Source organism: Carassius gibelio, chromosome A23, assembly GCF_023724105.1.
Source record: "Carassius gibelio isolate Cgi1373 ecotype wild population from Czech Republic chromosome A23, carGib1.2-hapl.c, whole genome shotgun sequence".
NCBI lineage: Eukaryota > Metazoa > Chordata > Actinopteri > Cypriniformes > Cyprinidae > Carassius > Carassius gibelio.
Genome location: NC_068393.1, coordinates 23,403,197 through 23,426,561, shown reverse-complemented (window position 1 = coordinate 23,426,561; position 23,365 = coordinate 23,403,197). Strand labels below are relative to the sequence as shown.

The 23,365-nt window shown below is 38.0% G+C and overlaps 1 protein-coding gene across 3 annotated transcripts in view; it reads left to right on the top strand.

Moving 5' to 3' along the window:
* Nucleotides 1-2,700: 2,700 nt before the first annotated feature.
* LOC127944782 (plexin-A1) overlaps nucleotides 2,701-23,365 on the top strand; it is a 205,945-nt gene continuing 185,280 nt past the window's right edge. For 2 of the 3 annotated variants that reach the window (XM_052541032.1, XM_052541030.1), the window contains exon 1: nucleotides 2,792-3,008. The gene's annotated coding sequence lies outside the window, so the exon portion shown is untranslated. Of the gene's footprint in view, nucleotides 3,009-23,365 lie in introns of all 3 variants that reach the window. The other variant, XM_052541031.1, reaches the window with a different exon arrangement.

The window sequence follows — 23,365 nt, the reverse complement described above, 5'->3', positions numbered from 1 at the left end:
CAACTTTCTTAATGCCAGTGACCTTGCAAACATCCCCATGCAGGGAGGAGTGGCACAATTACATTCAGAGCACTTTGTTTTTAAGATGCAAGGCCAACTACTGAATGACCAGAGACATCCTGGACCTGCCTCTAGAAGCAGCACCTGACCAACACCTGTAGAAGCTCTCTGGTGTCCTCCTTCATTTACAGATTAATGCCTGCTGTGCTCGGTGACTCTGACAAGAGTATGTCTGTCAGAGCCCTTCAATTTCATTTGTTTTCTCAGTATGCTCTTGTGAATTATTCAGTGATTTCCTGGCAGTTTTGAGTGACACGGATTGATGATATACATTTTGTGGTGGTAATAGTATTGCAAGCCAAATGTCTGACTATAGGTTTAAAGTCTGAGGTTTGTTGTAGCTTATTCTGGGCATGAACTTCAATTTAGCAGTCTGATTAAAAATAACAGTTATTTTTGTTGTGTACAGGGGCAGACACAACTAAACCCAATGCTATTTCACAAATAAACTAGCATGCAAAAAAAAAAAAAAAAAAAACAGATTCAATAAAAGGCTGTACGAATAATCTCAAATAAATTATTAGGAATTGTGTAGAATCTCCTTACACCTAAGAATAAAACACTGACCATTTCATGAAAGTCAACATTTAAAATGATTTAGTTACAGTAAAACTACAGTAACAGTATAATAAATTTTCTTACATTTAAATGAATTGGATTTCCAGAGCACTTCAGCTTGATGCTCACAGATTTTGTGATTTTTCTTGCCCTGCCAGATTCTGCTGTGTCCTGTTTTGCTGACATGAAAAAAAATTGTTTTCCTAAAACATTCACAATTCTCCTCATTTGTGAAATGGTCACTGGCCTATTATATTGCTACAAACACACTATACTGTATGTAGTTTTGTAAACCTGTCACTGTTTTGGTCAGACAGCATCTTAGAAGGACAAAATAAGGGCAGACACTCTTATTTGTTGTAAACAGCTTGAAGCATATGTCCAGTGAAGCCATCAGTGACAATGTACCAGAAAAGCCTCACATCAATGCAAAATTGTTTACAGAAATACAACTGCAAACCAATGTTATAAAGGTTAGAGTAGAATTTAAGCTGAAGTTTATTTTAGTTTAGTTTTGACTGTTCTGACAGCCTTGTTTGTTCATTCAGACTTCGTCTTCAATCTAGTAGCAGTGGATTTGTCGGTGGGTGTGCAAGTTTGATCCTGAATCCACAGTGTTTATCAGAGAAGCTTTGGTTTCTTTCTGAGGAAGGTTATGTGTGCAGTAGGATGATGGGATTGTAATGCTCAATGGGTGGTCAAATACTTTCTAACATGAGATGGTCTTTTTTTATAACTGGTCAAACAAGAACCTAACCTCACTGTAATCTAAGGATTTATAATACCACATTAAGTAAATATAGGATGCATATATTTTTTGCAAAGTATCATTTTTTAATGATTTTTTATTATTATTATTATATTTATATGGCTGTGCTCTGGTCTGGTCATACATTTCTTAGTTTTCTAGTGAGCAAGGTTAAGAAAACAAAGTTTAGTGTTTTCAACACTCAGATATCAATTGTCAATTTTCCGTATGAATATACTACACATTTATTCTTCTATATTCTACATTTTATGTCAGTCTCCACAGTAAAATGTAGAACTAAAATATATGGACATTTCTGATGTCTCTTTAAAAATGCATGGGTAGAAACCCCCTAAAAACACAGTGTTGGGGAGAGTGGGGGTGTGGTAGCACATTTTATTTCCAGGAACAATATGTAACTCTTATATGCTTAATTTATATATATATATATATATATATATATATATATATATATATATATATATATATATATATATATATATATATATATATATATATATATATATATATAAATATATATTATAGACAGAGAGAGAGAGAGATTTAAATATTTGTCTGCTATAAATTAGTTCTAAACTACAACCCTATAACAAATGCCTTCTCTTTTAAAGAAGTTAAGGCTCTTGAATGTATATTCTGCATTTACACAATGATAAAAAGTAAAAGTCTACAAGGCAAAATTGTCTTGCACGTTACATATTGTAATTTGTTGCTAGAAACTAGAAACTTGTATAGATACGACATTTATAATTAATATTATAATTCTTTATTGAGAAATGTCTGTTATGTGTAAATGTATATATAAAAAAGTGATACATAATGACGTGTCATGTTTTACTAACATACAAAACAATACTGATCACAATGGAGAACATTTCGACAGTGTACGGTTGCTATGGTTACATCCTCTCGCCCACGTGACTACTGTTCGTCAAGGTGTATGTGGTGGCAGGTGAAAAACGTGCACTTGTCCCCCCCCCCCCCCCCCCCCTTTTTATCATTACAAACGTTTACAAAATTTTGCTGAAACCTATACTCGTTCAAAGTAATTACTGTCTATAGGCCTACAACCCACATTTAATTTTTAACATGATTATTATAAAATACACGTACGGTATAGGAAATATTTCACTCTTTTGGCTCATTTAGATTAATGATGGTATTACAACTCACCCGTTGTTACAGTAGCCTACTCATCTAAATCTATTTATGCATATCCTCTACTACTGTATGCTTGGCTGGCACACACAAACAAACAACAAATAGTCGTCTGTGTGATTGTAATAAATGTTCTTAGATACATCGACAGGTGGTGCAACGAACCGGTATTCTGGACTACAGATTAGCTGTTATATTTCACCATACAGACTCCAGCGCGCTCAATGTCGCCGCCTGGCCGCGACGCGAGATATACGAATCAGGCAGCGCGTTCCCGGACACTCAAAACGAGGCTGCGTCTCGATCAGGGCGCGCGGACCGCATTCCTCCTCATTCATGCCGTGCTGAGACTTCACACAAGGAAAGTGCACGCGGAGCTTTACACACTGCTGCAGAGAAAATGTACTCAAGTTTGAGATTTTACGCATGGCGAGGATAACGAACCAAGGCATCAAGAGCACAAGTAAGTAACCTCGGTTCTTTACGCAAAGGCGTGACTTTTCAGTGCAGTTTGTTTGGGGGAAAATGTAGTTTTTTTTGTGCTCAGATGCGTGCGGCGCGCTGTTTCCTTCGGCGTTTACAATGAATGTATCGATACTTGCGTCGGAACAGCCAAGGAGTGCATGGGAACATTTTAAATGCGGTTTGACACCTCAGTGCGTATTAACTGACGCATTAAACAAGAAGATATCTGCATTGAGCAGCATAGTGGATGACTAACTTGGTTAGATTCCCCGTGGTTTAACTGCTTTACTGAAATATGTTATGTGGGTACAGGGGCGTTCTCTGGGAATATGCAGAATGCAAACGATGCATTTGTTGGATGGCTCAGTTTACCACTGCAAATCGCACTTTTAGGGTTACGCTTAACTGCGTAGGGACTCGGAGGAGTGCTTGATGTGTTTAAATATACAAACCAGGATTTGTCAAAGACCTCTCAGTTGTTCAGCTAGTTGGATTTAGGATTGTCAGTATCAGTGTGACCGTATGTGGGTTGGCTGTCTGTAAATTCTCGCCAAGACTGATTCAGATGGGAATTCGGTAAAACTGGATGTAGGTTAGAACTGTTGGGCTGCATGAGAGGCAGAAATCGAAGATTAGGCGAATTTCTAATTGCAATTTCACGCATGTAATATCTGCATAGTCTAGCTCTACTACATTCATTAAAATCTCAGATTCTTTATTGTCTGGTTTGTTGAGCAGACACTTATATTTTCTTTTGTGAGGCGGGAAACTGACAGTCCAAGGTAGCGTACTGTGTTTGTATATATGTTTATGTAGCTGCCTACGAGATGCTCTGCTTCATCCATTAGATAAAAAAATAGACTGGTTTGTTTTTGCTTGCATTAAGTAAACTGATATACTATGTTTTTGTAAATGTTTTGAGCTTACTCGCTTCCACTGACGGTTCGATATTGGGCTTTTTCCATAGTATGACTGAAGAGTTTAACATTGGGAAGGATGCGTTTATTTCTTAAGTAAAGGTGTTGTATGGAAGTCGGTGTTTATAGAAATGTACACTTCAACCACTCAGCATTAGAGCGCTCGTAACTGGACTGAGAGGTTTTCTTGTGGTGAAAAGCAAACTCCTGCTAGTGCGCAATCATCTCTCCAAAAGTTACGCGTTTTATATAAACGCTCGTATTCTGTGTTTGTTGACGGGTTGTTGCCTATAAAATGCGTGCCTTTAGGTCCCAAAGGATGGATAATAGTGATGCCATTTAATTCAGTTCCATTCTTGAAGTAGCTCACATTATGGAATGGCTTCTTTGTAGTGATGGAATTTTTGAGGAATGGAACGATTCTAGTTCCTATTCTTTTGAACAGTTCGCGTTCCTTAAATGACCCACTGTCGATTCTTTTAGTAGCCTAGCCTACTTGTGAGAAAGAAATATGAATCAATTTACCTGACCATGTCTGTTGACAAATGTAAAATGTTTGTTTACACCGCTTTTCTAGCTAACACGTAATACTGAATATTATTGTTTACAAAAGGGTATAAGAGTCGACTCATTTGTTTGATTTTTTTATCACATTTTATTTTTGTTTCACTAAAAATATTAATCTCAAAGGGTTTATTTGGGGTAATAATTCAATATAAAGGTTGTTTTTCAAAGTGATCAAATGGATAATCTACATCTAGAGCAGGAGTGGGCAAGGTCGGTCCTGGAGTGCCGATGTCCTGCAGAATTATCTCCAACCCTGAAAAAAACCCTCACTGGTCTAGAGCCTTAGTAATCCTGAAGACCTTGATTAGCTTGTTCAGGTGTGTTTTATTAGGGTTAGAGCTGAACTCTGCAGGTCAGCGGCACTCCAGGACCGTTTTTGTGAATGTGGCTTTCTTCTCATACTAACATTACCAATAGAGTCCCTGGTAGTTTGATGGAGTTTGTCTTATGAAGTGATGTGAGAGCATCAATCTCAACGTTCTAGGCATTAACGTTCACCTTATGTCAAAGCGGTTCGCATCTGTGACAATGGGAAACGAAGTGCGCCATGTCAGAATTAACCTCGCTTTGAGTTGTTATATTCCGCGCACTCGGCCTTTGCCGTGATTGACGGATGTTTTAAATATCCCTGACATCCTCAGTCCCAGCCTCCTCTCGAGTCTCTGTGGAGTGGGCTGTGGGTTGTATTAACGCTCCGTGTCCACTCTACGTGACACAGTCTTGCCTTCTTCTCACACAGGGAAGAGTACGTCACTATTAGAGAGTCACGAAATTTATAGTTGGGGGAGACCGGAGCTAGTTGTCACACCTTTTGTTTCAAGTGAATATTAAGTAAGGTTTAAGTTGTCACACCTTTTGTTACTGTCTGTATTGGATATTGTCTTTAAAGTCTTAGGGATACATAAATATGCAGTTTACCTTTTGTGGCAACTTGCCCCAACAGTGTTTTTTTTTTTTTTTTTTTTTTTTTTTTACTTGTAACAGTTTAAGAAAAAAAAAATTAAAAATGGAATTTTAAATTGAAATACGAAATTAATTGAAAGTTCTTATTTTGTTTTTTTTCTAGATGTTCGAAAGGAAAATACAGACTGGAGACATTTGACTCAGAAACTGAGATATTGTGCATGTGACAACTAGCCCCGTCCTTCCATACATTTATTGAGCAATGATTCATTAATAATCTTGCCGGAAAGCATCTCTCCTCCAAACTGATCAGCTTCAGCTGCCATTTTGGGTTTTCTTTTTTCCTTTTCTTGAATAGCATGCTTGTAGATTATCACTACTTGTTTTTTTAGTTTTCTTCAATTTCACTCCTAGGACAGACAATGATAGCTTTTTGATCGAGTTTATCATAAAACACATGTTATTTAATTTACTCTTCCAATCCATTATCAGCTCTTTCTGCACCTCAAATCTGCGGAGACGTCAAACTAACACAATAAAGCCAGTCAGGCATGAAGTGTTTTGAAGCTGATTGTATCAGATCTGAGGAAGAGATAATAAAATTGTTTCTCCCTTCTCTTTTCTTCTAGTATGTACATTTTATATAGGCTAAGTGTGAGCTGAAGGTTGGCAGATGCTTATCCTTCTGAGAAAGTGTGTATGATTTAGATACTTCTTGCCATATGACAGAAATAGAGATTAGGCTTCCATTTTATATTTGATCAGTCTTATTAGCAGCCTGCTTTGTTGTATATTTTTAGTGCCTTGGTATGATGTGCAAAGAGTGCTGTTACATCGAATTCATTACCGTTTCCTTTTACTGAGTTATTGAGTGTGTATAAATAGTGCTTTGGCTTGAACAGGGTTTGGAGAATGAAAGGTCAGGCCATGTTTTGTTTGTCATGGCCGTCGTCCAGAGGAGATACAGCTTTTCCCGCTCCCTAAACAGACTGGAGGTCTCAGCTGGGAACCTCAGTGTAGGATCAGTGCCACTCATGATGTCAGGACAGCAATGATGAGCTCGCATTCCTCTAGTGTTTTTCCAGCCCTCTTTCTTTTCCACCGCCCATCAAAATAAAAGAACCAACGGCAAATTCAGGAGAATATTTTTCTTCTTCTTTTGTGTAGAGCCACTGTATTTCTTGTTTTTGCTGTCAGAGTATGTGACTGGTAGTGAGATTAGAAGCTTGTCCGATGAAGCTCGACCATGACCAAGAGTATCTCATTTCAGAAAACACGAGTCAGCAGCACATAATTTAACCGTTGAACAGTATTGCATATCACATAATTCTAGTAACAGGGAAGTGATGTGTCTGTGATGGAGAGAGTGTCTGTTCCTGGAGTTTACCCCAACTATTCGACTTGTGCTTGAAATACCAAGTGTGACCTTCGACCTTGTTGTCAGGTCACATACCATCATAAATGAAAGTGTCAGTGGCCCTCGAATGAGCTTTAGCATCCTTCGCTCATCTCAGGTCAATCCCTGACCCCTCATTGCATATTGGACATTACATCAGTTAGCATTTTTAGCGATACACACTGTTAGAATTAAATTACAACGTCTGGGACACGGGACCATTATTGTACGTCAATGCCAGTCAGTGGTGTGGATTTCTCTTTTGGGACAGGGTGGGGGAGACCTTTCCACTCGCCTCTCCTTTCTAGTTTCCAGGACAGCGCATCTATCCCTCAGTCTTATCAGGGAATGGATCCGATCAATGCTATCTGCCATCTGCTTGCAGACTACAGCTTTACCACCATCCTCTGAGGAGTTTTCTATGGTCCCTACAACTGATCCTGGATAGCATTGTCATGGCACTCACAATGTATTATGTTAAGCAAAGGGTTGGTTTCACTGATGCCAAACCAGCTGTTAAGGGTATTATTAACTGGTGCCGTGGTGTTTTTCCTTTTCGCTCGCCTGTTTTGTATCGAGAAGGGTTTTAGGCCTCTTGTAATGGAAGTCACAGACTGGCAGCATCTCTGAGCCAAATTTCTTTTTGCTGTATTGAAAGGCATCCCTCACAACGCGTCCCTTCAGGTCTGGTTTGAATCATGTGTTTATTTAACCCTTTTTGATGAAAGTGACTCTGGAAGCTTAGCTTTAGGCAAAGCGACATCAGTAATAAGAATGGCTATGTTTGTTATAAGAGTTAGCAAAATTAAATTTGGGCTGTATGTGCAAAATATGTCCCTTACGTTTCTGTTCTTTGGGGTTCATTCATCTTTGCTCTTTGTGATTTCCTCCTTATGGTATAAGCAGTGTGAACTCCATAATCGGCTATTTACTGTCTGGTTCATTTCATTCGGCTGTCGTCTCTCCTTGGATACTGCCGCTGAAGCACTTCCTCAGGCAGTTGTGGTTTGTGTACTGAAAGCCAGTTAAATAATGCAAGATCTCTAGACTGGCCATGTAAGTAAGACTAAAAGTGATGGGGCCCAGGGGGACGTCCCTCTCAGAAGACCACAGGCGCTCCAAAAGACCTTTCAAGCAGTCAATGGTAGCCACATAGCTATGTTTTTAATGCGGAAGCAATGTATAGTATGCACAATATATGGTATGGTTTATAATGCAGCTATCTGTGAAGTTTCAGCAAATCAATAGACAGATAAAGCTTCTCCTGATAGATTGATAGATGTAATATTTCATGATATTGAATTAGTTTTAATAAGAGCGTTGAGCTTGTTAAGTAAAGGTCCTGCTGTTCAGTCGCCTCTTAATTAATATCTCATTAAAAGACGGTGCGTATTGATCTCTCTCTGTAATGTTCAACCTTTAATACAGCCAGAATGGATTCAGATAGTTAACCTCATAGTCTCAACTGCTTTCGCGTGTGGTTCATTCTGGGATTATAGATCGGGACCTTTGTAATTTTGGCTGCTGGTGATCTTTGCTTGACTGGTTTTGGGCTTAAAGCGGGTTTGATTTGGAGCTCGCTTTGTGAGTTGGTTTTCATTCAGGATTAGGCTTAATCTGGGTGAGCCATACCAGCACATTGGGTTTGTAGCACCAGGCTTATCTGTTGCCAGAGTAACAGAGGACTGTGAAAGGGTTAATTGAAATCCCAAAGCGAGGTGACGTTTCGCCCTAATCCAGACTGCCCCTTGACCTCGAAACTCACGGGGGTTCTTTGACGTGGGACCTCCTTGTCACTGCAGGCTTCTTGGAAGCAGAGCAAACTTCTCATTCCGTAATGATGCTTCCTGACAGAGCAGCAGCTCAGGAAACAGAACTCATTAATCATGTTTCTAGCAGCTAATCATGTTTTTCCAGCAGTCTGAGAGCGAGCAAGTGAAGGAATGGACTGCTTCTTTTGATTATGACAACAACTTAAAAAACTTCACACGGATGCACAGGAAAATGAGATGAGTTTGAACAGAAATGAAACTAAATGTATCCTATATTGAAGTACATAAGATGGAAATCATCACATTCAGTATGTTCATTTTTGGTGTGGTTGCATTGATTAATGCTGGTAAGTTTCTTACTGGTACACGTTCTTACACTTGAGCCTATCTGTTCTGTACTCCCATTGATAGATTATGCATACCTGCTCATTTGCATAAACCTTTAAAATCAGCTCAACTTGTATCAGTGGTTGCTGTTGCGAAATCTTATTGTACATTAAAAGCTTTTGGTTGCTTTATTAATGCAAATTGCTCTCAATGTGAACACACCTTTACTATTCCTCAGTTCCTCCACAATCTGATCTCTTGGTCATAATTTGTACAAGATGGCAAAATCGAAAGAAAACTAACCAAGCAAACTAGCAACCTAACCAAGCTCTAAAACTAACCTCTCAATCTAACCATTGTTGCAATTTTGGTACAATATTTGATATTTTTTATTTATTTATTTTTTTCCGAATTATTACTTGTGAATGCAGGTCTCCTTTGTCTCCCGTGCACTCTTTAATGCTTCCTTTCAAATATTATTTAGAACATAAATTTTTTCATGCATCTCAAACATTTCTAGTTCTACAGTAATATGTACAAAATAGCAAAATCTTAAAGAGTCCTTCAGTAGCTGTAGGAAATTCGTACAGTTTCACTATATAACTACAAATTATTATTGTTATGATTGTGTTGTATTTCCTGTAACCCCTCTACAATATTTGGCTTATTTCCAAAATTTAAAATTCTTTCTTTCTTTCTTTCATTCTTTCTTTCTTTCTCTCTCTGAGAGGTTGTTTAAGTAGCATTTTGAACATGGGCCTCTCTGCAGAGCTCTGTTGAACATCATCAGACAGATTCCTTTAACATAGCCGGCTGCAGGCATTCTGTCTCCCTGGAAAATCTCCTCTCTCTCTCCCTCTCGAACTCACTCTCTTTAAGTGGCCCGTTCTGGAAGTGATTACTCTGCCAGACCAATGAGCAGGCTTCCCTTTGATGAGTCATAAACAGGGGTCAGAGGTCAGATTCCTCTCCCCAGATGGAATTCGCTTGACATGCTTCACTGCAGAGCCCAGAGGTGTCGTGGGGGACGGACTGTACTTGGTCATCATGCCTTAGTGGGTTAGTGTGATTGTCTGTGTGCAGGATGCAACACTAAATCTCCTCCGAGACTCTATTTGGAGAGAGGTAATGTGCTATGGTGCCTGTGGAAGATGTGTGTCTGTTTGAATGAGCAAGGGAGAAGATGACATCATGTGTGAGTGTGTGTGTGTATTCAAAAGTGTCGCTCTGATGGAATGACTAGGTGTTCAGCCACAGGGGTGTTGGGCTGTGTGCCTTTACACCACTCCTGACAACCTGCATTTAAACGTGTGTTTAGAGCGGTGTGCGATTCACTGTTTGTGAGGTGTTTTCTTAGCCACCTCTGCCTCCCAAAGGAGCTTTTCAGTGGATCCAAATTCTGAGAGCTCATCTCTAGTAAATTCAGATTTTAGCTGGAAAACAGGTTCATGAAAGTATACTTGTTTATGCAGAGAAATACTTGTCTCTAGACTGATTAGGCACACTTAAAGCACTCAACAGTGTCTTTAGTGAGACTATGAATGCACAATATGGTGCTCAGTGGAAGTGGGTTCTTTCATGCTAAATGTAATGTCCATTTTTATATGCACAGTAGATGTGATTTTATTTATTTATTTGCTGTGTCTTCATGAATAATATATTCAAAGTTTCAAATCTGAAATTTCCTGTTGAAGAAAATGTATTATTTTTATATTTACAGTATGTTTTTTATATGCATTTTATAACGCAGTTGCAACTTGTTTTTCTAATGTATAATCTTTGCCATGAATTAGCCTGTGAAGCTGATGTGGCTAAATAAGGTTAAATTAAACTGTAACCGTATTATGCAATTTCATAGGAATATGGAAATAAAACTTTGAATAGCACACAATTCAAATAAATAGCATTGGCATTTTATCAGATGAGTTCTATTGTCTTTTAAAACATGAATATTGTATGTCTTTTAAAATTGCCCTATTGTTTCTTTTCAGAAAATGTCTACTATGCTTTGTTTTTCAGACACATCTGTTGAGTTAGGAGTTGGAAGTGGAGCCTTGAAGTCTAAGACAATCTTGAAAGGAGTCATGTTATCTGTTAGCTGTCAAAAGTTTTTAATCCAAAAATGGTTTAAAGAGTCATAGAATCTAAAAGCAACCGTTTAGGGTTGTTTCTCGTGCTGTTTATTTGTAAAGTTAAAGAAATATCAAGTGGTGGTTCTGGATAGAATCTCGTCTCTGTTTTGTTTCCCCTCTTTTTCTTTGTGTCCTCTCTCTTGCCAATAAAAAGTAAGCCCAAAAGTTTTAACTACATTTTACTACATAAGCCCAAAAGCAATTTTACTGCATTTGCTGTTTTCGAGCAAAACTAGATTTTTAGTACTGCTTGCCTGTGCAAAACTTGTCAGCAGGATGCTAGTGTGTTCTGGGAGGTTGCCAAGACTTTGCTGTGCAGTTGCTAAGGTGTTCTGAGTGGATGTTAACATTGTACTGTGGGGTTGCTAGGCTGTTCTAGGTGGTTCATAGTCCATTGCTTACTGTCTAAAGTTCAGGTCTCTGTGATTTTGTTCCTATTACACACAAAAAAAGAAGAAGGCTGAGTCAGTATGACCTTGTCCCTTCTAAAGGCCTAATTTGATACACGTCTATACTTAATATTCAGAAGGACAGAGACATAAGCGCATCTCTCCTTGCATTCGCAGCTGTCAGAACTCGAAATCTCTCAGTGGATGAGAGCTTTTGTGAGATGCAGCAGATGCTGTTTGGTATAAAGGCTCCAGATGATCACAAGAAGAATGAGTTGTGCTAAGAGCTGGCAAGCTGCCCAATGCAATATAGATATTTCTCTACTTTTTTACTTTATAAATGTGCTTCAATTCCAAAACTTATTTTTTTTAATGTGCAAAACGGAGTCTGGGTGTGAATTTTAGTGCATTGAAAGAGTCTGTTGTGTTTATTGAAGGTCAAGAGGATGGGGGAGTAGGTTAGCTTGCATCCCCCCCCACCCCATCCTTTGCAGATGTATTTTTGTGTGTGTGATGGCAAGAGTCCAGCAGTGGTCTTAATCAGGGTTGTGTTTGTGACTGCCACTGGGTCGCTGTTTAATTAAGAGTGTGATCCTCTTGAGATTTGGTATTTACAGGGGCCGATGGTACTGTCCCTTTTCACACTTGTGCACATACTCTTGGCTCACATAAGACTAGTCTGTTTTAGGGGAAGTCATGACCTAATGGTTAGAGAGTCGGGCTTATAATCCAAAAAGGTTGTGAGTTCGAGTCTCGGGCTGGCAGGAATTGCAGGTGGAGGAGTGAATGTACAGCACTCTCTCCTGCCTTCAATACCACAATTGAGGTGCCCTTGAGCAAGGCACTGAACCCCCAACTGCTCCCCGTGCGCCGCAGCATAAATGGCTGGGATGGGTTAAATGGAGAACACGAATTCCGAGTATGTGTCACCATACTTGGCTGTATGTCACGTCACATCACTTCACTTTTAGCCTCTTGCTACATGACTGTTTGCAGCTCGATTTTCATGCTCCTGTGACCCTGTGAGTGATGGTGGTGCAGTGCCTTGATGGCCATCAGCAGACCCCGCAATGCCGCTGACAATAAACCGGATGCTGGTTTGTGTGCAAGCGTTTTAAGTGAAAGTGAAAGTCTTGACATTTGCCAAGTATGGTAACCCATACTCTGAATCAGTGCTCTGCATTTAACCCATCTAAGTGCACACACACAGCAGTGAGAAGTGAACGCACTGTCTCTCTATCTCTCTCTAGCACGCGCTCTCTCTAGGGTGCGCGTTCTCTCTCTCGCGCTCTCTCTCTCTTTCTCTCTCTGCCCTGTCAAAACTTTCACTCTATGATGGTTAAGCTGTGCAATTAATCCGCAAATCACATTCGTCAAGGTCTGGGGAGCAGCTGACCCATACAGTTAATGAATAACGGATCAACTACGACAACCTACATCGCACATCCTGCGATGTGACTATCGTGGATTCGTACATTGCGATATCGATGCTTAAACGACACATTGTGCAGCCCTAGTGGGCAGCTATAGATCCAGCGCCCGGGGAGCAACTGGGGGTTCAGTGCCTTGCTTAAGGGCACTTCAGCCATGGGTATTTAGAGTGGAAGAGCAACATAGCAATGTGTGTGTTACCGCAATGATAATACACTCCTGTTTACTCATTTGACTATAAGCATGTGTGTGTCTGTGTGTGTGCACGTCTTTGCCGAGTTCTTAGTTTTATAGACTCCAGTGCCATTCTGTCTCTTTCCTGTTGAAATCCCAATCGTGTCCAGATGAGGCGGTTGCACTGGTGGCAGGGGAAATGCAAACAGGAATGGAACAATGGCCTGACCCCTGTGCTGCTATAGGCCACCAGACTGGGGTAGTGTCCAAACCCTCCTCAGAGGAAAACACACAAGAGCTCGATAATAAACACTCCAACAAAATGACAGTGTTAATGCCCTGTGGGCTCTAAATCTAGTGAAGAGGAAACTTTTTTTTTCAGGGTTTTCCAACTGAGGGTTTGTGAAGGAATTTCATTGAGTTTGTGAGATTGTTTTTATTATTATAAAAATCCATTGATAAATTAAACTGAATAAAAAATATATTTTTTAATGTATAAATTAAAACAAACAGCAAAAAAACGTATACAAAATTAAATTAGTTATTTAATACAAAGTTATATAATATTTTATTTTAATATTTAATATCTTATAAATATTTATACTTTCCAATATGATGTACTATTAAATATTTAATTTTAATGGTTGTTTTTAATGTTAATATTTAATATAACATTTAATATTTGTAAATGATTTTTTTGACATTACTAAAAGTTTTGTTGTGGTACTTCAGGCAAATATAAAGGTTGATGTTTTGTAAATAAATAATTAAACAAATTTTCTTACATTAAACCCTCATTATAAAAGAATATTATGAACAACAGAGTATTTGACTGATAAGAGCGGAGACTCATACATAATGAATGCTAACTTTTGCTCTCGTACACAGATGCGCTGTAGCTGATATTTTGTTTGTTCGTTGGTTGTAAATGGTTGCACTGCCTAGTGACTCATTTAATCTTTTTTTTTCATTTAATCATTTAGCATATGAATTTCTTTTATGCTTTTCTCTTATGTTTTTTTTAGACCTATAAAAAGAGAATCATACAACAGAATGATTTATCTTAACGTTAATTGCTCGAATCAGTTGTTAGTGAATTTGATGTGAGTGAAGTATGACATAAGTGAAGCTTGGATAAAGTTGGTTCTGTTTGTTTAATCTGTAGAAGATCCAGGTCTTCAGAAATCCACGTAACTGCTCCAAGTGTTTCCAGAAGTAAGTGGTTTTTATTTGACCAAGAAATCTGGTTTACCAGTGCTGTTTTAACCTTGTCATGAAAAATAAACCTCAACGTGATCAATGTTTTCCCTCTCGTCTTCCTGATCAAATAATAGATTTATTCCTTGAGCAGTCCTGCTTTGGTCCTCATCAGCCTCTCAGGCTCAAAACAGGGCACTTTCCATAAACAGGGGCCCTGTTGGCAAGCCTCGTTGTCTAAGCGCGTAACGTAGCGCCACAAGGGCTAAACGTGTTTGCAGTTACATAAATTCTGCCCAAATTTGCTCATAGGTCTTACTAGCCGGATTCCCCAGCGGTAAACGTGGAGCATAGCTGAAATACCTGCAGATCTCCCCCGCACCCGCGGCTAATCAGTACCACATCTACAGATGCTTCCAGTTTTCCAGTGGATCAGTCTCTGATCCTTCGCCCACGGGGCCCTGACACGCTCCCACACCAACCTCAACCCTTGGCTGGGATGAGCGGGCTCCCCGTCTGCCGCCGAGCCATCGGTCACTGTCATGGCAACACATTCCTGAATTGAAAGAGCTAGAAAAGGGGTGAGCAAAAGCTTCAGTGGCTTTTTTGCTGCAGTAGAACAGCGAGTAATATTAATGGCCAAAGGAGCAGTCGGACAGCTGGCGTACTGAGGCTGTTCATCATAATTGTCACACTCTGACTGATCCACTGTCCTTTGTAGGGCTCAGACACTCACGGGACAAGGTGCCCTAATTGCTGACTTAGGATCAAGTTTCTCGTTCCCCAGGCCTAATATATAAGCATTACAAACCACAGACTCTCTCTGATGTGGAAGATCCATTATTAAGCTCTAAGGCACATCTTTCACCTTGCTTAATCTTTTCTGGACTCTTTCATAGTGCTAAAAGCTTTGGAAACTGAGCCGGTTTGGTTTTGACTCAACAGCGGGATGATTTTCATGACATTCAGCTCAGCTAATTGTTCTCGTACTGTACTTAAATATTCTGACAGTGTTTCCTGCTGCTAAATCTACAGCTTCATGGCAAACAAAATTGCTTTAGAAGAGTTATGAGCTTGATGATAGTAATACAAAATCAACAAATAGACAACACATTCTCATGGGAATTCATAACTATTCTTTAGTTTTGGCATATTTGTTTCTAATTTGTATGAAAGTATACTTTTTTTTAATTCAACGTGTTCCCTGACATTTCTTTGTGATTAATTATGAAACAATAGCAATTTCTACGTGAAAATTCCATGAATCATGAATCTGAATCAAATGATTCGGTCAGAGCGGTTCTTGAAAACATGTTGTAAACCTATTCTTGCTTTCAGATGTTTTTGAAGAATTATTTATATTAGTTGATTTTATGAGATGAGTAGTGTTGTTTGTTACTTTGTTTTAAGAATAAACTTCTTTCGAGTCTGGTCTTTTGAAGTGAATGTGTAAAATACTTTTTTTTTTTTTTTTATATCATATGCTTTTAATATTACATCTTATATCTGAATTTTAACTAAATCTGATAATTTGGTAAAATTATGTTTTATAAATTTTTTGAGTAATATAATAAGTGAATCTGATCATTTAATCTGATATGACTAATGCATTTTTATAATATTTATATAAATGTTTTGTTTGTAAAATGTTTACAACATTGACATTGATTAGCTAACATTTGATAGGTAAAGAGTTTTGTTAGTTTTGTTAACATCTTTCTTTTGAGTCTTTTCTTTTGCAGAAATTCATTGAATCTGTGTGGTAATAAAAATAATATTATGTTAGTTTAGTTTGGTTAGTTTATTTAACTATTCTTCTTCTTAAAAAAAAAAAAAAGCTAATGGAATTAACTAACCCTGGATCATTAAGTTGAATTGGAACCAGAATCGTTAAATTACCATTCTTTTCTATTAGCATAAGACCACCGCTATAAGCCTACGGGCGAGAGTGTGTAAATACTTTGTTTTAAATCTATTCTTTGCTCATTCGGTCTTTCTTTCTCCACAAGCATATTTAACCAGCAGCTTGCACGTTTAATGAGGAATTTCATTTCTATTAATGATGCAAATGTAGCCTTTAAAGGAGATTGAGATGCTGGGATGAAGCTAGCATTTAGATGGCTTTATCTCGCCACTCTGTTCATTAGCTGAGTGTAATTGTGTTAGCACAAACGCGTTTGCCGGAAACGCACATATCTGACTAGAAAGGTCACGCAGATGACATGGTGAAGGCGCACACACACACACCTCTCATGCTTGACTTCATGACTTTATCTCTTGAGTCTTTTAAAATGAAAACACCGCTAGAGATGTTTGTTTGTCTGCATGCATGAGTAGGTGGGTGCAAAGTAATGAGTGAAGTTAGAGAAAGTGTAAAGCTCAGCACACAAATGCTTGCAGTGTGTGGAGGGAAGCGAGCCAGAGAAGGGCCGTTGCCCAATGATGCGATCCTGATGGAATGTGAAGCACCATGAGCTCGGGAGCTACCGTTATGGGATTTGAAGACTTTATGCCCCTCTTTTTCCTCTGTAGATTAAAGCATTGTACAGCCGGAATCGGTGGACTGTTTTCATATTCTGATCCTGGCACGAGTATTAGCTTGGCATTTGCCATGGATAATTGTAGCTGGCTTAGAAATGACTTCGTAAATCGTAATTGTAGAATTTATGGAGAGAAAAAAAAAAACCCACTTTGATTTGCAGGCGTGTTTATCATAATAAAGTCGATTGCACAACAGCCAGCTAATGAAAGAGGATAAGATGCGAAGGGCTAAAGGAAATAACAGAACTCTTCCCAGGAGGGAGAAAGCTGTTTATTGATGGCTGAACTTTGAGTCAGCAGTGTTTGCATGCTTTTATTGGCTCTGCGGGAGCTGTAGCCCAGACACTGAGGTGTGGCAATGGACGTCGATCTATTAACATAACCAGAGAAGGAACGGGATGTGTCACGGGGTGTTGCAGTTGGAAACACTGTGATTTTATATTCCTTTCAGTTCTTGCATCAATTATTTCATGACTTTGCACGTTTGTGCGAGTATACGAACACACTGTGTGATAAATATGCTTACGTGGTTACAATATATGGTTTTTAATAAGCTACCCTGGCAGAAACTACTATGCCGTTGTGTATAATCATTTATATCATTGTCTTAATGACATTTGTTTGTTAATATATTGACTATGCCTTCCTGTAGCTCAAACAGTAGAGAATGGCGCCTATATATTTTATTTTATTTTAACTTCAGTTTTATTTTATTTGGTTATGTTTGTTATGTGATGTTATGTTTAATGTAGACCTATTTATCCATTTTATTTGATTTTATTTAACTTTTTATGTTGTTTTTTTTATTGGTTTTATTTTTTACTTTAACGTTTTGCTTACGTTTTAACTTTAACTTGTTTTATTTCTTTTTCTATATTATTGTTTTACATTTATTTTATTACCTTTTAGCTTTCCTTTTTTTTGTTATATTTTTTATTATTATTATTTAACTTTGTACTTTATTAGATTTTGGTACTACTTACTTTATTTAACTTTTACTTCAACTTTATATTGAATTTATTTATTACTTACTATTGATTTGTCACCAGAGTGCCAGATCCCTACATGGTTGTATGATATAAGGATGACTTCACTACAGTCATAGTACCCATATGTTTTCTCATATTAATATTAGCATAATTGCAGCATGTGCTAATCTGTCATGACTAGTTGTTTTGTAGTGTGAGTCTACATGAGACTGGTCACAGTTTTGTCATCCAGGGCAGGGTTAACATAAGCGTATCCATCCAAACTGCTGCAGTAGCAACATTTACTGCAAGTTAAAAAGAGCCAGTGATTAGACTTGATGGCTTTTCCCTTGGAGTGTCTTGTCTTTTGTCATAGCTCACAAATGTATGGCCACTGTGACCTCATGAGCCTAGATTTCTTCTACTCTGATTTAAGATTAGTCTGCACTGCTGTAGAATTTAGTTCATATTACGACACAGCAACTCTTGGAACTGATTTTAGGAATCATGTAAGTTTAGTTGCACATCATGGTGCATTGTGTCCACAGAGTTACTAGTGCTTGCTAATCCATTATTATTAGTAATACTTACATTTTTTTTAAAAACCCATAGTACATTGCTTTAAATATGGGCACATAGGCCTAAGTCGTTTTACACTCTTGAGGCTACGGACATCATTTATATCTCAAATAGCATAATGAGTTTGATTTTAACTGGTGGACAATATAAAAGGTGAAAACAATTCCCACTTCTTTTGTTGTTGACCTCTCAGGCTATGCGTCCAATCAAAATCTACAGCATTTTGGCACAAATTTGATAGTCACTTTGATAGTAGAAAATGCCTAAATTAGTTTGTGAGATTTCCCATGCTCACACCACGAACAAAACAAATGTAACCAGTAATGCACTCGGGCTATGTGAACAAAAATGGTTTGAGCCAACAACAAATTATTGGCTGCCAAATACCTAAAAGAGTTGACATTTTTCAAATTTAGCAAATTTGCTATGTTCATTATAATATTAATCTGTCAGTGTTTGGTTTTATTTCATTTTTGATAAATATTTGAGGTTTAATTCACCTTTAGGGTCCTGAATTAAAAACCACTGCATAATGTGCCATGCAAATCTAGTACCACAGTTTTTTCCTTCCCAAAATGCACCTGTTTAAATTGGGATTCTTTTGAACCCGCTGTGTGAAGTTGTTGGTGCTTTGGGGGGCGAGGGAGGGGACAGCTGTCATGGTGTCAGTGGGTCACACGCTAAGGAGTGACACTATTAAAAGAGGACAGTGTTCTCTGGTTTTGGCACATCCACAGTGCAACAGGCCTGCCACACAATCACCTCCTCAGTGTCCTTTACTCCTGCAGACACCGGGCCCTCCCTGCTGCACGGCCATTAGTCAAACCCAAACAATACCCACCCTCAGCACGGGAGCGCACGCTGTAGAGTTAAACAATCTGAATGGAGGCGGAGTGCGACTTTCACTGGTCGTTTAAATGGGGCAGGACTGTTTGGCAGTTTTAGATTAGCAATTAGCAGTCAGTGAGAAGCTGAGCAAATGTTTTGTTTCTTGTTCTAGATGCTGTGTATAACCATCCAAGATCCCACATGGATCTGTGTTTGATTAATGTAGAATACTAGTTAAATGTATATAAATATCGCATCAAAATAGGCTATTTACTACTTTGATTACATAGCCTAATTATTTTTAATACTTTTTATAATATATTTAAATATAAATATAAATGTATATAATATTTTGAAAAATCTAAAGTGATTTTTCTTATTTGTAATTGTCTTATTTGTCTTGATTAATTTGCTGATAATTAATATTTAATTGAAATAATAACACTTACAAATTAAGATTATATGTACACACACACACACACACACACACATTTATACAGTATATATATATATATATATATATAAACTAAATTTTGTTAAAAATATGTTCTAGGTGGTTGTCAGGATGGTTCTATAGACCTTAATCTGGGTTGTGCCATATCATTTTTTTACAGGAATAAAAACAAGTCCGACATACAGACTGTTCGGCTGACAAATGAAAAATCCATAAAACAGTTTTGAGTTGTGAGAATTACATGATCTAGAGCCTTCATACAGCGTGTGCCATTGAAAAGACTGCAAGTCTATCCCTCACCGTCTCACAGTTTTCATCCGTGTCAAATTCAATATGGGATCTAACCTGACCAAGTTTTGCTACCAAAGTGTTCAGAGTTGTTCTTAGCACATTTCTCTGCATTTGCTAGGGTGTTTTGTGCTGACTTAAGTCAAGAGTCCACCAAGTTTCTGTCATTCTCGGTTATTTTTATTTATTTTATTGTTTGGCATGTGAAAATTGATTATCAAAGTAATAGGATATCGGTTTTCAATCATTTCAGGCAACTTTTTAGTCTGTAGTCCAAATGGCACTGAGTTTTAATCAAATAAATACATTTATGTTTAAATACATTTACGAATACAATGTGTAGCCTAACCGAAGAATGAACAACTAGCGATGTTTTGTAAAGCAAGAAATATTGTACACTAATATGTAACATTATTTAAGGGTTGTAGAGTCCAGAGGCCCGGATTCACGAAAATCTTCTTAAAGATGTTAAGACATTTCTTAAGATAAATTCTAAAAAGGTTTCGGTGTGCAATTCTTGAAGATTTCTTAAGAAATTTGTGAATCTAGCCTCTGTCATACATTATTTTCTTCTGAATATTCAGCCTCACTTGTTAAATGTGATTCAGATGCAGTTTCTTGTCATAAACTAAAATGGGAACAGATATTATGTAGGTGTTTTTTCCTTTTATAATATGTGTACATATGTGTGAATCACCATCCTCAACGCTTGTACAATCTTTGATTTAGCATCGCAACATTCACACTGAAGATTGGCTACCTAGACTGCAACAAACTTACGTTGCTATAGTATCTTATAAGCTGAATGAGATGAGATGTCTCTCCTAGACTCTGTTTTTGCAAATAATTTCCTGTTGACAAGTCATTGTTTCCTCTATCATCCCCTGTAATCATAGTCACAGTGTAGAGCTGCTAAAATATCACTATGATTGGAGGTCTCGCTGGATTGAGGTAATTATTGCTTTTTTAGAATCGGAGGCTAAATCAAGACTGTCTGGTTTTAATGTCTTGACTTAAATCTAAATATACCAGAGCTGGTGTTGTATGGTTTGTCTAATATCCTTGCAAATATGTAGCATTTTACAAACCTCCCTGTTGCACATGCAAATGTTCTCCTCACTGCTTATCAGTAAATGTTAATAATGATGATAAACGTAATGGTTATTAATTGTAAGTAGGAGGGAACGACTGAAAGAGAGAAAAAAAATAAAGAATCAATTAAGACAAGAGAAAGGATTGACATAATAGATGAATGACAGAAAGAATGAAGATTTCAAGACCGAAAGGAGAACAATGTGTGTGTTTGTGGATTAAGGCCTTTATGTATTGATGTGTGTGAGTGTGTCTGAGTGCTTGCAATAGAAAGCAGATCCTGCTATGTAGAGCCTCTCTGGGTGGTTTAGTTGTGGCCATCTGAGTCCTGCCTGCCTTCTACCCCACAATGCTCAGCGACGTGACCTTCATGTTAAAGAGGTGATCTGTATAAATTTGCTTAAGTATGCGGTGCCATTTTCATGGCTTGTGCTGTAATTTATGTGCCACAAGCAATAAATTGTTGCGGATACCTTGGTCCCGCCAGTCATTTTCCGAGCCAGGCAGGTTTTGCTCTTCTGAAGGTCCCATGCTACTCCCATATTTCCTCTAATTGATTCATCCAATTTCACCTTTATCCTTGGTGTGGGCCTATTTGGAGGAAGTGGGTGGGATGTCCTAATAGCTCTATTCCATGCAAATTGCATTGCGGTACAGTGTTATAAATTGCAGCATGTGTATATATTTTGCTGCAGTTTCAGTTTATTATAATTTTTTTTTTCTTTTTTTTTTCATTTACTGAGGTGGAGTGGATGCATTTAAGCAGCTTCTTCTGCCTCATTAGCATATCGTTGTCCCAGATAAGTCAAAACTCTGATGCCTTTGTTTTTATAGTCGGTAATGGGTCAGGTGCAGCACTGCTAAATTCAGTTTTAAGTGTGTCGTGGAGTTGTTTAGTTAGTTACTTGATTATTTATAGGCAGGTTTTCCGTGTTTTTTATGCTGGGAATTTGCTTTGACAGTGTCCCTGTATCACAGAGCCAAAAAGCACCTTGGAGTGCTGACTCTGAGTCAGTTGAGCTGAGAAGAGCTCAGTTGTGATGATCAATACAGGAGGAGAGAAATTTGGACCCCTGTCAGCACACTACATTAAACAGCAAATATGGTGAAACGATATAAAGCTGAAAATAGCTGGAAATTGGACTTGTTTAGTTGGCGTTCTTTTTGAGAGCCTCCAATTATTTCATTTTTATTTTAGCCTATTTTTTGGAACTGTGTCAGTGAATTAGGACTGTGCCATTTTTTTCTCCAATATGCATGTATTTTCAAAATAAACTTAGTCTATCCCCCTCAACAATGCATTCCTGCAGCAGAAACAGTAGAGCACCAAGGTCATGGGTTCAGTTCCCATGAAGTCACTTTGGATATTGATGTGTCATGACATAAATTTTTTAAAGAGTTCATATGATGCTATTTAAATTTTTCCTTTCTTTTTGGAGTTATACAAGCTCTTGGTGCATAAAGAAGATCTGTAAATTTGCAAAGACTAAAGTATCAAATCCCAAAGACACATGCCTTTGGTGTGAGAGACCGGGGTTCAAATCCACTGTGAGACACCAATCTGTCCCTGAGCAAGACCCTTAACCCCTAGTTGATCCAATAAGCATCAGCTAAATGAAGAAATGTGAATGTGAAAATCCAAAGAGATATTCTTTATCAAAGTTAAGACTCTGCCACGCCCCCCCTAAAACGACTCATTCAAACACGCCCCCACATTTGTACGTCACTATGTGGAAATATTTGCGTAATGCCACCCAAATGTTCACGCAAAGAAAGGAGGCGTGGTTTCAGTAACCGCAGTTAGTGTTGAAGCAGCCATGTCAGGGAGATGCGGTGTGTATCTATGCGAAAGAGAAATCACTTTATTTGACCTTCCAAAAGTAGATGCATTTAGGAATCTATAAGATTGCTAACAACAGAACAGCAACGCATTTTATGGACGACCGTTTCATGAACCTAGGAGAGGAAGTAATTCTAACTTTGCTGTGACAATCTGGCGCTTCTGAATCAGCTACTGGAAGTATGTTTTGTTATGAGTTTAAGTATTTGCTATTGAATTTGTTATTTTTTTTAACGTTAAAGCACATCAACATATTCTGTTAGAATATACAAAATAATGATCTTTAAAAAAAGCATCATATGACCCCTTATAGGGGATTACACTATTGACATAGTATGACAAAACTGTGGCCTGTTTATTTAACACTTGGTCAACAAAAATGTTATTTTGAATGAATACATTTTCCCCTACTCAAATTGTGTATAAGTCATGTAGTACAGTATATCAATTGGTTAATGTATATGTTTTTTGGCTGTATATGTATGCTCTCTATCAGAGTTGTTTTGTAGTTTGCGCATGACGGTCAGCCCACAGTATGGCTCACAGCACTGAGTGGTGAA